The sequence below is a fragment of the Copadichromis virginalis genome, linkage group LG11 (genome assembly GCF_057382275.1).
Source record: "Copadichromis virginalis isolate Kocher_CV1m ecotype Utaka linkage group LG11, C_Virginalis_male_GT1.1, whole genome shotgun sequence".
Lineage (NCBI taxonomy): Eukaryota > Metazoa > Chordata > Actinopteri > Cichliformes > Cichlidae > Copadichromis > Copadichromis virginalis.
Genome location: NC_140628.1, coordinates 5,466,374 through 5,482,381, shown reverse-complemented (window position 1 = coordinate 5,482,381; position 16,008 = coordinate 5,466,374). Strand labels below are relative to the sequence as shown.

Sequence of the window (16,008 nt, the reverse complement as noted above, 5' to 3'; positions counted from 1 at the left end):
TTGTGGTTAGCACAGGTGATGGATGATGGCTGATGACAGCAATCACAGAGCTGCGTCCAAAGAGTTTGTAACCTTCAACAATCAAACTATCAAAGCATTAGAACCACATTTATCACCTAAATTGAAAGCAGAAGCAGAAGCGCGACGCAACACTCTTAACAGCAGAGATAAAGATAATTCATTAGTGATCTTTCTGCCACACTGCGCTGAGAGAAGAGAAGTGCTACAATCTGCAGGGGAGAGAGAATTTGATTTAGCCGAAGCAGACTAAAAATGATTTACTCTGAGTTGAGCCTCTGGGCACCCGAGCTGAAATAACTATGTGTTTCTCAGTGTTTTCAGAATGTCCAAAAATAATTAATTGACATTTTTGTTTGAGATTAGATTGAGCAATATAATCTTTAGCGGATATGAAAGTAATGAAAAGATAAGAAGTCTATCAAGCACTTAAACTGTGAAAAGGCACACCCTAATCATGTTGTGATGCTTTGATGAGAAATAAGGTGGTAAACAAATCAATGTAAACTGAGGAGAAATGACAAACACCTCTTAAAAGTTGACCATAAATTCACTGCATTACAGAAAGTGATACATAAGAAGAATACTTCCTATGACCGTTATCTTGTCTGGTAGTACAAAAAAGAGCCGAGTACCACATTGTATTCGGTGTTTGGTACTAACCAGGGACCTTTGATACGTGCGCTTCTTTCTTGAATCACATTCAAGATTCAAGATTCAAAGTGTTTATTGTCATGTGTCCAAAGAAAAAAGGCATTTCAGTAAGAAGTAACTGTAAGTAAGTAAGACGTAATCAGTAAGAAGAACTGGTTATCTACTAATTACAGACTGGCAGTTTGATATCCATAAGTCCTACATAATACCACAAACCATCATCATCTTTGTTCCTCAATCTGAATTGCTGTTTTCTGGACTGTATGTTTTGAGGATTTGAACAGCCTAATAAAAATAACCCATAAAAACTAGAATGGCTGCCCCAAAGCACTTGGAGAAAGCTGTTACAGGTAGAGGCACAAATCAGGTCCTCACAGTAATTGCCAAATTCACAGACTTCCACAGGGTCAAAGCCAATAAACATCAGCCTTCAATAATTGGAGCTATAAGGTTTCAAAGGGATGTAGGCAAAGGCAAGAACAACAGCCAAATACATTCCTTCTAAGTTGGATTGAGCTTCCGACTGGGAGATGCAAGTTGATCTTTGAGAGAAGCTTGTCTTCGTAAAAGAAACAGCAGCAACCACGCTCTATCCAGACATGATTCTCTTGTCTAGGTACACGAAAACCATCTTTGAAGTTAACCACACTGTGCCCTGGAAGGACAGGCTATCAAATCTGAAGAAAGCCAACTACCAAGACCTGACTGATGAGGTGATTGTGAAAGGTTGGTACGCAGCCTCATTTTCCATTCAAGTTGGCTGCCATGGATTTCTGGCAACATCAGTGCATCATTTGCTGGTCAGAGTTCAAAGGTCCCAAGAGGGGAACTAAAATATTAATGAAAAATTAAAGTGGTGCTTTGGCAGACAGGTGGTTGAACTGTGCGCATTTTATCCAACCCAGTGATTTCTCGAAGACACTAATCTGAAAGTGCTAGCAGAGCTTGTGCCCTTCTACTTGCCTGTTTTTTATGAAACCAGATCTGAAGACCATTATTAAGGTTTTTCTTGCTAATGTGTCAAACAAACTATTAATTTTCACACTGCACTCCATCTTCTCTAAATCACATGCTAGCCAAGGTGATTGCAAGAGAAAACCTATATGTTACAATGATAAATCACAGAAGCACATCTATTTGTTAATGGTGGCTCTGTTTTCATACATAGCGTGGCTTGTAACTGATTTCAGAGAGACAGTGTCATCTTGTCTAGCATGCTAATTTCCCATCAGTCTTGCATCGGAGACTGGCGATTTATCCACAGGCTGCTTGCACAAACAAGCTGGGCTCTCAACTTGACAAGTTCCATCCATTTTTAATGGGAAATAGACACACCTGTGAAATGGAGACATACTACAGTTTCCAATTGGATCCAAGGCAAGCCTGCTTGTAGTGACAATAGCCAATTGTGGCCACAAGATGGCAGTGATGTAAAGCAGGGGGGCAAACAGGAGAGAAGCTTTGTGACAGATTGCTATTGAAAGATGACGTGGTAAGATTTCTTTCCCCTTGGTATATTTTGATTGATGTTTATTTTTATATTTGACTAGGCTTTGCTTGTCCTGACAGAATGCCACTGGTGCAGTTTAATGTTGCACTCAATGTAATGCTACCCACATGCTGTAATACTAATCAGTAATTTCACAGTGGCACAGAAACCAAGTGGAGTTGCACATGTGCACTCTGAACACAGGAGGACAGGAGGACAGAGGAGGGAGACAGACGGGACTTTAGTTCCTACTTCCATAACAACATTTCATCTTCTTCACCTACAGAAACAAATGCTTTTGTTTGGCTTAATTATTCTACATATATGGATGGATATCACTTTACAATCAGTCAAACAATCTATTTTATTACCATTTGCATGGTTTTAAATTCCTTTTTATAGCTACTTCATTTTTTTTTCAAGTTATTGCATATGTGTAAAACAGTTAAATGGGAAGAGTGGGCTCATAAAAAACATTACCTAACTGTCTACAAAGATGGGCTTGGAATGCACTGAAACAATCCCATCACCAGTCCAAACCCACTTGAAGCAGTGACATTGAATAGAAGCTTCTTTTCAGTGATGGACACCAATCCTGTGTTAGTCAATGTCTGCTGTCATTTTTTGGGGGGAAATTATTTTAAAAATAAAATTATTGTATACATAAAATTGAATGGAAAATTGAATTAAAATTCACCTTGTAGCTGTATAGAAAACACCTCAGAGAAGTCACACACTTTATGCTTATCCAAAAACAAGAACAAGGAGCTAGGTGAACTGCAAGACAAACACCTAATCCCAAATAGTTGATTCTCTTCATCTGGATGTAGAGTTTTCAGTGGGAGAGACGTTTCGTCACTCATCCAAGTGACTTCTTCAGTCTCAGCTGACTGCTGGTTTCCCCAATTTTATAAACAGTACATTTGCACAATGACTGAAAATAGCACCACTGAATGAACAATGGGCTGTGAGGTCAGTTCCTGTGATTGCAGTCATTCCCCAACTCTCTGTGAATGGTACTCATGGCCATTGATCAATGAGCTTTGATTTGTGATTGTTGATCAATGCTCATGACAATTTGCATATTAATGATCAAGGAACTGACTTCTCAGCTCAATGTTCATTCAGTGATGCTAGTTTCAGTCATTATGCAATGAACTGTTTATAAGATTGGGGAAACCAGCAGTCAGCTGAGACTGAAGAAGTCACTTGGATGAGTGACGAAACATCTCTCCCACTGAAAACTCTACATCCAGATGAAGAGAATCAACATTTTGGGATTTATTTACCTGGATAACTGAGCATGCATCAAGACATAAACATCTAACAGCTAATTGTAAAAGTACAAACATGATTTTAGATGAAGCTTTGCTTTAAACACCATGATCCCCAACATGTGTCTTGGAGTATGTCTGTCTGTTTGTGGAACATGTCTGCACTAATGAGATCTTTTCCTGGACCTGGCAGGCGTTATCCAAGGTCTTCTGTATTTATTGAAGGTGGGTGTCTCTGTGTGTGTATGTGTGCCCCACGTCTTGTGTGGGTGTGCTCTGACAGTGTCACCTCTGGGTGTCATTCCAGGCGATACCGCCAAGGAGAGCAGCCTTTACAGCTATCCCGCAGAGCCACCGCCTGCTATTAACAAGGACACAAAGGCACACTGATGAATCAACACACACACACACACACACACACACACACACACACACACACACACACACACACACACACACACACACACACACACAGATTCATCCAGCTCTGGTGCACAGGAGCAGTAAACCCGTACACTGCAGCGAGATCCGAGGTAATTCATCTTCATTGTCCAAGTTATCAAATCTGAAGAACGACAGCAAGACAGTTAGACTAGCATTAAATGTCCTCACAGCCAAGGAGACTGGCAACATGAAGACACACTCTAATTCTCTATTTTCTACCTCATTCACACACACACATATACACACACGCACAATTTCACCCTTTGAAGATACAACAGTCTCTCAATAATAGAGTACTTCGCTGAGGCAGAAAAGGGGTTTCAAATCTAATGGACTAACGGATTTCTAAAAAAAAGAAAGAAGAAAAAAAGTGAGATGAAGTGTAAAATAGAGAAGAGAAAATAGAGAAAGAGTAGCTGTGCTGCCTGTCAGAATGGACAGGGATCCCTATCACTTCCTAACATCACCGGCTCACTATTCCCACTCAGTCACACATGGCTGTTGGGGCAAATGAAAATAGTTCAGCTTGTCTTTTCTCTAATCCTCACAATTTTCCATATGGCAGGAAATTAATGGCCTTACCAGGACAATTTTTTTGTGCACACACACACATACACACACGCACACACAGCTCCATCCTGGAGCAGAGCTTTTATCATCACCCCATAAGTATCAGCGGTAAAATTGCTTAATTAAAGCATGAATGTTTAATAAACCCTCTGGCTTTGTGAAGACAGACCTGAGACAGGACATCCACTGATGAGGAGCCCCGAGGAAAGAGACAGACAATTCTTCAAGTTGCTTCATGCTGAATTTAAGGGCAAGTGAGTCCTTTGATAAAGAATAGGTGGAGCTGGTAAAGGCCAGAAACTTCACGAGCAGCTGGGTTACTGCCCTGAACTTTAAAACTGCTACTTTAGTAATGGCTGGGAGTGTCAGCTTCTGAGCTAAATCTGTAACCACAAGTATAGACATGGATTTCATTTAATTTGTATACATGCCTACTCACTATATCACTTAAGAAGCAGACTGTAGTTCATGTCCTGTATGGGAATTACTTCCACTTAGATTCTCCTTACACTGTTTACCTTCAGTTTTAATCAGTGTTTATAGGTTTAAGCATCAGAACTCTTTGGTGATATTTAAGAAAAAATACTCAGAGTATCTAATGAGTACTGATCCAACACCAGTGTTAAATCAATAGTTTTAATTCTACATTGTGAAGAAAACATTCAGAATAATTCTTTCATATGTCAGGCGACATTAAGTATATCATGAGCATTGCTTTTATAACTTTGTAATATACAATTTTACAGATACTGTAAAGTATATGACCCTAATAAAAAAAAGTCTAAATGAAAACAACTAGATCATGATCAAATATTTTTCTTAAAATGGTCTATGCTTTTCTCGCTTTAAACATTTGATATGTCTTCTATGTTCATTGCATTTTTTATTTACATTATTTATATTTTGCACATTTTACACAGTGGCCTATTGGGCTTGTGCATTTACTGAATGGATATGAGTCAGTATTAAAATAATTTAAAACTGAACAAAGGAAAATAGAGACAGCCTTAGCCTTCTAATACACTGTAAAAAGAATAACCCTATTCAAATTAAAAAAAATGATGTCCAATTGTCACATCCAAAATATTTGACTTCATAGAATCCAAAATGAGTCACTTGATATGACCTGATACTTTTATGTTGATATAAACAATATTACTAGACTTGACTGAAACTTTAAATTTTGCATTGATCCAAATTGATTTTTTTACATAGAACCATATTTTAATTATTGAACCAAGCTAATATATTGAAATTTAACCAACCTAATGTATTCACATCGAACCAAATTAACATGAACTAATATGTTTGTGTTGAAGCCAGGTAATTGATTTACATATATTCAAACTATATTTTTTACATTTCATTTTATTTCAGTTCAAAAATGCTCTGCATTTCCTATAAAAAAGACAGTTGGCCAACCAATTATTTCTAAATTATTTATTGTTCCAAACCATTTTAACTATAATCAATAGAGAGGATTAGTAATATACAGATTTAGTGCTACGGCAGAAATGATTAGAGAAATGTTTGTTTTATAAAACCTGCAACCTTTTGAAAACCAGTATAAAACCTGCAATCTTTTTAGAACTGGTATAAAACCTGCAACCTGTCTAAAACTGCAACCTGTCTAAAACTGGCATAAAACCATTATAAAAACTCTTTTTAAACCAATTTGCCAGTACTCAAAAATGTTTATATGTGCACTGTGCCTGTACAATGTAAAAAAAAAAAATCTACACATGTATCAATGAAATCAACTTAAATCTCCCTTTCAAATGGGTGTTCTTATAATTTTTGAATGTAGAATATCACTGCAGGCCAACCAAGAAAAATAACCAAGCACACATGCACACGCACATACACATGCATGTGCACATACACATGCACACATGCATGCAAATGCGAATCTTAGAGGTCATCTTGTTAAAGTCAAGCTCCATCATAATCTTTTGAAGAGCCTCAAAGGTGAACCTGAATCCTCGTGGATATTCCATATTAAGAGCATAACAGAGTCCAAAGACCTTTGCCACTCCAGCTGCCACAGAAGGCAACTCATTCAGGACTTCCACACCATCAATGATTATCCCGATGTCTCGAGGCTGATGTAGGAGGCTTGAGTTGTCCCTGAAGACGAAGAGTGCCATGGTGGTACTCTGCAGCTCTTCCTCAGCTTCATCTTTCTGGGATATCTTGAGGTAAAATATGGAACAAAATGTACAAGTGAAGAACTGAAGTCTGGCACACCTGATAAATCTTTGACCATAATAACTACTATTTTGATAGTTGTTTGGTCACAGACTATTAGAACAATTATTTGACTAATCAGATTGTGAATTGCATAATCATTAAATTAAATCAATGGCGGAACATTTTCATAAATGTTCCACAAAGCCCAAGAAAAAAAAAAGAAAACAATACAGAACCCTAAGATATTAACTTGATGAGTTGATTAATCATTGCTGTCCTACATTAATCACTGCATTTAATAGCAGAGTTGTCAAATTTACATCAAGAGACTGCATCTCATGTAGAGACAGAACAGATATGGACATACCGTGTATTCTTTTATCAAGTCCTCAACACGTTCTCCAAGGTAGATAATGAGAGATTTAAGTATACACTCCCTCCATGCATCAGCATCCTGCAGGAACAGTTAAAATTGTTACTATGCAATATGGAGAGTATGCTGCGTGAGAGGAATTTTTTTTCACCTCTCTATCCTCATGAGGTGACTAATGCCCCTTTTCCACCGACAAATCGGCACGGTGCGCTTGAGAGCAGTTCAGTTTAGCGCAGATGAACTCGCTTGTTGTGGTGGAAACATAAAGCAGACGTAACTGGGAACAGGGGTGAACCCATCTGGCTATGAAAAGTCGTGTGCAAAAGTCTTTGTCCGCAACGTCACAGCCCGAAGAACAACAACAATCGCAATATATGTGTGTTTTTGTACTTTGCTCCGTCTGTGGTTCATTTTGATTGGTTTGATTTTTGGTTCTTGTGGAGGAAGTGGCCATGGTCCAAAGTCAATGGAGTATGGTTGCTGGGAGTTTTTTTTTAAAGCCTTTTGTGGGAGCGCTTCTATATCACATCACGTGGGCACCACACACACCCGGGCCAATCAGGTGTAAAGGCGGTGGAAAAGCGTCCGCAGGGGGCTAAAGCGAACTGAGCCACACCGTGTTCTGTCGGTGTAAAAGCGGCATATGCTTTCTTGTCCCTAAATAAAAGTTTATACGTATATATGTATGTGTATCTGGCGAGTGAGAGTGAAAATGTGTCTCCAAAATAAATTTTGTTGTAGTTGTGCTCTGTACTTGTATAATGACAATAAATCTCTTCATTCATTCAAGAACAAAGCCCACACTTCCTTTCAACATTTTAAAAGGTCACAGCCATAATCACTGACGTTACCAAAATAAAACTGTAACAGGATACAAATTCTCATTAGATACAGCGGTTAAAATGCTAACTGTCATGTTAATAGTTAATTATATACACCCTACCTGATCAAGAAACTCTAGGATTATGGCAGTTTTTGCTTTGGTTGTCCCTCCTTTCTTTCTGATTATTTTAAGTAGCTGTGGGGAGTGCTTGTCCAGCTGGACCATGAATCTGGTTAGCAGGGGAACTGCAGTAACCCGCAGAAACTCTGCATTAATCTGTACATGAGTAGACAGTGTACAATACATTTTTTTAAAGACCAACTTCCAACAAGAAAAAGTCAAAACATAATTCCAATTTCCAAACTATGATAAAAGGCATTAGTATAAAAAAGTTAAAGTTATACCTCTTCCATCTGAAATAGACCTGGCCATCTTTCCAAGAGGTTCTTGATGTCAGGCTTCTTATCCACAACCTCTTTCCTCCTGAATTCGAAGGTCCTGGCCATCAACACACAGATATTTATATGAAGAGAGACAGAGACAAACGTGCGCGCACAAACACAAGCTTGTGTCTAGAAACCGCGAGCTCACCAGAAAAATTCAAACGAAGCGGAGCACGGAGTTATACTATGAATGTTATGAACTATGAACTTATGCTAGCTAGCTGTATCCACCACCGATGCATCGTGGTAACGCTAGGTAGTTAGTTAGTATACTGGTAAAAAACGGCTTTTTGCCTAACTTGCATTCCCGACTGTGATGGTCGGTTGCTGGTAACCAGTTCTACCGTCGCGCCGGATAGCTAGCTAGCTTGTAGCTAGCAGCTACAATCATGCAAAAATTGGGGGTGGCTGTCGACCCAGCTTAAATAGGGTTATTTTCTGCAATTTTGGTAATAAAAGCTTTTGTAACACACTTGGCTTTACTTACGTTTATTTTCAGATGAAATTAATCAAAGATGTGACATGATGTTTCCAGCAGCCATGCAGAATAAAAATGGGTCCCGGTCTATTTCTGGTGGGCGTGTTCAAGTGCAAATCACTTTGACTCAAATTAAAGATATTATCTGTTCAACATGAAAAGAAATATATGTTTTGAGAGAAATCAAAAACTTTGCGTTGTGTCCTTTGTACAGATATTTAGTTTCATCCAAATCAAAAGTGGTATTTTAAAATGCAAAAAGAAAGGGTTTCACAATCAAATCAATGATTTTATTCTGTTTTGAATGGCACTTATTAGATTGAATGAATGACTGCATGTTAGACTTTTTTCAGTGTAGATGCATGTGTGGTATAAATATGAGAGTCAGAATTGTACTCATATGATTTTAGCTTAGTGTGAATCCTCATTTTTATAGGCAAGGAAAAGAGTACCTGTTTAGTTAGCGCTCTCTCCACAAGAGGGAAGGAGAGAAACCAACAGGGAAAGTGATTTGGTTTTAGCTTTTCATCAGTGTCTTATTTGACTTATTTGACAGTTTCGAGTTACAGTAAAAAAAAATACTGCAAACATGTAAAAAAAAAAAAAAAAAGATGTTGCAAACAGGTTTATCCACAAAACTGAGGGGACTGGTTAGATTAAATGGAAATTAATCTAAAAGAGACCATCCATCTTCATCCGCTTTATCCGAGGCCGGGTCGCAGGGGCAGCAGCCTAAGCAAAGAGGCCCAGACCTCCCTCTCCCCAGCCACCTCCTCCAGCTTATCCGGGGGAATACCAAGGCGTTCCCAGGCCAGCCGAGAGATATAATCTCTCCAGCGTGTCCTGGGTCTGCCCCGGGGCCTCCTCCCGGTGGGACATGCCTGGAACACCTCACCCAGGAGGCGCCCAGGGGGCATCCTTGTCAGATGCCCGAACCACCTCAGCTGGCTCCTTTCGATGTGGAGCAGCAGCTGCTCTACTCTGAGCCCCTCCCGGATGGCCGAACTTCTCACCCTATCTCTAAGGGAGAGGCCAGCCACCCTTCGGAGGAAGCTCATTTCTGCCGCTTGTATCCGCGATCTCGTTCTTTAGGTCACTACCCACAGCTCGTGACCATAGGTGAGGGTAGGGACGTAGATCGACCGGTAAATTGAGAGCTTCGCTTTTACACTCAGCTCCCTCTTCACCACGACGAACCGGTGCAGCGTCTGCATTACTGCAGCTGCAGCCCCGATCCATCTGTCGATCTCCGGCTCCCTTCTCCCATCCCTTGCGAACAAGACCCCGAGATACTCGAACTCCTCCACTTGGGGCAGGAACTCATCCTGCCCCAAGGATAAGCATCCTGCTCCTCCTTGAATCGCTACCTTATCGTGGTGGAGGGGTTTGTGTGTCCCAGGGATCCCAGGGGCTATGTTGTCTGGGGGCTTTTGCCCCCTGGTAGGGTCTCCCATGGCAAATTGGTCCTGGGTGAGGGACCAGACAAAGAGCGATTCAGAAGACCCTTATGAAAAGAATATCAAGGGAACAGTTTACCCTGCCCGGGATAAGGTTACCGGGGAGCCAGGCCCGGGGAGGGTGCCCGAGGGCGAGCATCTGGTGGCCGGGCCTTAGTCCATGGGGCCCGGCCGGGCACAGCCCGAAGAGGAGACATGGGCCCATCCTCCCGCAGGCCCACCACCCACAGGAGGCGCCAAAGGGGTCGGGTGCATTGTGTGCCGGGTGGCGGCCAGGAGCGGAGGCCCTGGCGGACTGGCCCCCGGCTGCCAAGACTGGCAATAGGGACATCTAAAAGAGACATTTAGCAAAAAAACAAAAATAAAACCCAAACACACAAATCAGGCTCATTGTGTGATAGCACCAGAGCAAAAGGCAGGAAGATCACAGAATCATCAAATCATCCTCTGGGCAACAGAGATAGCCAAAGTGAAATGGCAATCAGTCCAGTAGTTCCATCCATCCAACTCAGGATTGCGGCGGGACCAGAGCCTATCTCAAGCATCAGTGGATGAGAGGCTACCACGGACAGACTGCTCGTCTATCACAGGCTGTAACATAGAGGCCAGAGGGTTTGAACCTGGAACTCTCTTGCTGAGAACTGGCCATAGGTATGAACATTGTCTGTCTGTGGTGGCACTGCCATAGGCTGTCAACCTATCTCATCCAATCACAGATAGGCACCATGTGGCCCTGAAGTGGCCCTGAAAGTGATTAAGAAAATGAACAATCGACTATCTGTTCAGATAATTATTAACTTGCTATACTAAGGTTAGAATCTCTGTATAGAGTTAGTCTAAAAATCGCTTATTTTAAAGGATTTTATTACTTCTATTTTTCTTGTTCTTTCTCTCAGTTTCTTTTGTATGAGTCAGAATTTTGCAGTCCAATCTGAGAACACTTTAAGTGGTGACCCTTGAAGGAAAGTTCTTCAGCTCACAGGAACTGACAGCAAAAACTGACATCAGCTGATGTTTTAGATCCAATTAAAAGTCCCAAACCCAATTTAACTCCTTTGCAGCTATGTTGGATAAAAAAAATTTTTTTTAAAAACTACCTCAGATTTCTCACTGTCTTCAATATAATGAGAGCTACTATAATTATAAAAATGACCTATTGTATTAGCTATTATATCAGTAAAAGATATAGATGAATAGTTAATGAAATGAAGTGCATAGTTTTGAAGTGAAGGCTGAGAGGAGCACAGATTTACAGGAAAGATATCTGATGTACTCACTGTACTGATGGTAATGATCTCACTGTGGTGAATCTCATGTGTCCTACTCTGATCAGTTTCAAGGGGATGAGCTTTGGCTTTTCACTCTAAATTCATCAGTTAGCCTAAATTATTAAATACCCCTCAAAAATTAAAAAAAAAAAAGGATGCACAGTCAGAATATCATTCACTATTGAATTAAGTCTTTATTCAGCAAAAGGACTATAGTGTTGATTATTCTGTGGTTTACATTAGAATCAGAATCAGAATCAGAAGACTTTATTTATCCCCAAGGGGCAATTAACAAACAACAGAGCAGCATAATGTTGAAGATAAGAACAGGCAATAAGAGTGAATTATTAATTAGCATTATTAAATTACTATCTTATTAGAAAATATTAGAAAAACAACCAATAAAACCAGCTCTGTAACAGCTGCATTTGTAGTTATTGAGGTAATTTTTTCAAAGCTGTGCCTAACATCAGAGGTGGAAGATAAATAAAATCAAATTAATGTTAACGACAAAAACAATTTTATAAAGTTAACAGTCTGTTTACCGTCTCAGGGCAAACAGTTTCCTTAAGTTGTTTCATTCCAAATAAAGTCTTTTTTTTTTGCCCTTGCAGTTCTTCTGTAGGTTTTTCCATTTCGGTATACAAAAACTAGGAGTTCAGCTGAAATACTGAGCAGAGAGTAGATACGTTTGTAAGAGTTACTGCTGCACTTTACTGTACATCACATTGCCAACTTCACAGTAACCCTTTATGTATTTGCTTTAGACTTTCAGCACTGGGAGCTACAGAGCTGAACTCATATTCAAATAAAGAGATAAAGAGTCTTTATCCTGCTAATAATCAGAGGTAATGTTTGCTAACCAACATGTTTATAAAATAAGTGTTGTGGTCACAGACATGGGAGGTTTAAAGGCCAGATATTTAATTAATCCAGGTTACCCACAATTTCAATGTACATGCCAATAAAGGTCAGTTCTATTCTATTCTATTCTGTACAGTTACATATTTTGTGATGGCTCCAGCATTTATGCTGGCCTGTTTCATACTGTCACCATCCCTGCAGCAGCAGTATATGATGATCTAGCAGCTCTTTAACAGAAAGCAAAGCAGTAAAGCTGCAATCATACCAGATACTCAACACTCCTCAATCTTTCCAACTTGATGAATTCCAGATGTTATAACACTTCAACATACTTTGGTTAGAATTGTCAACCAAACTGACCAGACTTGACCTCTTCACACTGAACTATTTAGGCCTTCAGTATGATTAGGTTAGATTTTTTCACCTACAGTGCTTAACAGCTTGTTAGGCCATTTATAGTAAAAACAACTAAACTCAAACATTTTTGGCTCAAAATAAAAATTTGTTGTTCCAGTGAGAAGATGGAAATGAATCAAGCATAAGATTCAAACAGCAAAACTATTTATTTATTTATTTATTGTTCAGTAATGAAAGTAATTAAATGTATTTTGGAACCCTAATCAAAAAATTATAATGTGCTTTACTATTTTTTCTGTTTTTTTCTGAATAACAACAATAATTATATTTTAGAATGAGAACTATAACTTTGATTCACTGGTGGATCAACCATTACAGAAACATAACAAAATATTTGGGTAATTATCAGGCCTACTGTGTCATAAACCTATACTGGGTGGTGGGCTAATAAATCTGTTAAGCATTATATTTGCATACCTATTTGGAAATCTTACAGCAGAAAGGATAATACTTTATTACTAGCAGTATTCATTTGAAATCTTGTAGTTTCTGAAACTTGCTTGTTTAGCTTGTTGCTGAACTAAAATGCAATGTAATCCTACTGCAAAGTAGTTTGTTGATGAATATTAAACAGTTCAGAAATAAATGTGGTGACCAACCCCTTGCACTGCACCACTGTCCTTATACCTGCTATTAAAGAAGTGAAAGCAATTTCAACATGTTTGTCTAATCACGTTCCCTTCCCTCAGTCCATAAGAAAACACTCTCAAACCAACTTGGGGCTTTCTGCAGGTAGAACAACCTCTACACCAGAACACAGCATTTCTCTGCCATCTCGTTTCAGTTTATTCCTACCCACACGGCGCCCCTGTAGAGAACACCACACCTCATTCTCCACTCATTGTCACACAGATACACAAAATCACCATTACCCTCTGTCGCAGTCAGCCACCCACACCCAGTCACAAGGTGCCATTTTCTGGCGAGACGTTTCACCATGAATGTGTGTTTGCATGCTTTATGCAACACACAAGTGCATGCACAGATGTATGCATTAATGAATATGGGTGTAAAGAAGAGTTAATGCATTATCTCTGCTTTAGAATTCCTCGCTGCTCCTATGGAGGTGGGCTGGAAATCCCTTAGGTTAGCAACAATGTGCTTCAGCCACGCAGAAGCATGCAGAGGCACAGACACAGCGCTCACATTCATCTTCCTAACCCACAGCCGGCCTGCCAGCAACAGAAGAAAAAAGTGCCAAGCAGGAGGCTCCAAAGGTATTTCTTCTTCACTTTGTGTCCACATGTTGTCACTTTTTTAGACATTCTGGCCTTTTATTATTTCTTTAGCCATCCATCACAATCAATACACCAGACAGCAGTGATTAGGGTGTGATAAGAGTTGTGGAATTGATGAGTTGGTGATTCTGGCAGTTGAAGCAGTAAACTTAAAAAAAGGAAAGGGCAAAAAAGAAAAAAAAAAAGAAAAAAAGTTTCGAGTCTGATTTCACTTCTGTCAACTTGTTATATGAATGCAGTAATCTTTATTACTGCCTTTGGACATCATCTGTTAACCCATCTGATCTCTAGCTGGTAGGGATCAGCTACCAATGGATTTATCGGGCCAATGTAAATATAAACCATACACGTTTATTACAGCTACTCACGCTTGGTATTTTTCCATATACAAATACCTTACACTTCAACTGAAAGAAAATACAATTATCTGGAAAATACTCCTGGTTAAAAGTGGTAAGCACCTCTCAGTCTACCCAGAGACAGCAAGGAGAGATAAAACAGAGTCGTCACTGATAACGTTGGAGCGGACATTTATGAGTTTTTTGTAACTAATTTTTCCCAGTGACAGACTGACAAACCTTTCTGGGTTGTAGTCTGCATCTGACTGTATGACAGCTGAAATCGGCTCAAGGCCATCTGTGCCCCTAAGCTGAGTAAATGATTTATGAGGAGTGTTTCATTATTGGTGACAACCCCCATCCCCAACCTCTGAATCTTGGAGAACATCAAACAGGACTTTTTGGGGGGGAACAAAATGTAAACAGTTAATTTTATGGATATTTATGCAGCTGAAAGTTTTAGTCCAGAGAAGAAGACAGACCGATAAAGCTGACAAATGCACAAATCTACTTACTAATCCTTAGTAAAATGTCCCTCACGTTTCACCAGTGCAACCAACATTAGTAATTACTATGGTATTACCCAGTAGTGAGGAAGGACAGATTGATTTATTTAACATTTGTTTAACATGATCAAGTGCACAAGTGACTGCAAGAGAGTTCGAGTTGCAATAGTTACATCAGTACACACTAGCATTGTAACAAAACACGTGCCTTGAAGCAGATCCATCCACAGTAATGGTTTTTGATGAATTCTAAGAAGAAATGCAACTTTTGAATAATTCATTTTCAGATCTAGCATAACATTGCGTGGATAAATTGATGATTGATTGTATTAAGATGTTCTGTAATATTGATTTCAGACCTGAACATTTTCAGTTGGGTTACACTGTGACTGAGCCACCTCTCTGTGTCTTGGTGCAGAGTGCTTTCCATCTGTGACACCGTGTCCTTGTTTGGTTATTTTTCAAGCCTTTCTGCTTTATTAAATATTTCACGCTTGAAAATTGAAAAGCTGAAAGTGAGAGTGCATGATGTGCAACCAAGGTCACGACTCAGATGATCACATGGCATCACAGAGGACTTGCCTTTGTTGTCCTTCCCTTCAGTTAACTTTATTGGGCACTTCTGGCACTTTCTCAAATGTGTCTCTTTTGTTCAAATTGAGTCATGTGCTTTCTCATCTCTTCACATCGCTCCAATACATCCTTTAATCACTCACTGCCTCCCCTGCTGTCCACTGAGGGCTAACAAATGAATCCTTTCACACTGCCACCACACATGCACAACCACTTATTGGAGTTCTACCAAAATGGAATTTCAGGGACAATATCACTGCAGTGAAGCTACCGACAGGCATCATTTTTGTTGCAAAACCTTTAACTTTGACCGCTTGAATATTACAACATTCCAAAAATAGCCCTGAAGTCATCAGTCCTCTCATCTTAAAGGTTGAGGATTTCTCACATAGTGCAGAAGCAGCAAGTTTCCTATGTGTAAAACACAGACTCCTAACCGTTCCTGTGTTAGGACATTTAGATTTCAGAATAACATTTTCTCTCTAAACTGAGGAAGCTCATACCTCATACCAATATTCATGGTCACAGGGAAAGTGAGACTCTCTCAGATTGACATCCTTTCTACTCTGGATCAAAAGGCCACATCCCAGT

General features: G+C 39.6%; 1 protein-coding gene and 1 long non-coding RNA gene across 10 annotated transcripts in view; both read right to left on the bottom strand.

Annotated features, from left to right (window-relative positions):
- adgrb1a (adhesion G protein-coupled receptor B1a) overlaps window positions 1–16,008 on the bottom strand; it is a 219,712-nt gene that overhangs the window by 148,306 nt on the left and 55,398 nt on the right. The gene's annotated exons all lie outside the window — the stretch shown is intronic.
- On the bottom strand, window positions 5,875–7,071 carry LOC146697956 (uncharacterized). The gene is made up of 2 exons (XR_014922949.1): window positions 7,007–7,071; window positions 5,875–6,641 (listed from the first exon to the last, which is right to left on the bottom strand). It is a non-coding gene; the product is annotated as an uncharacterized LOC146697956 (long non-coding RNA).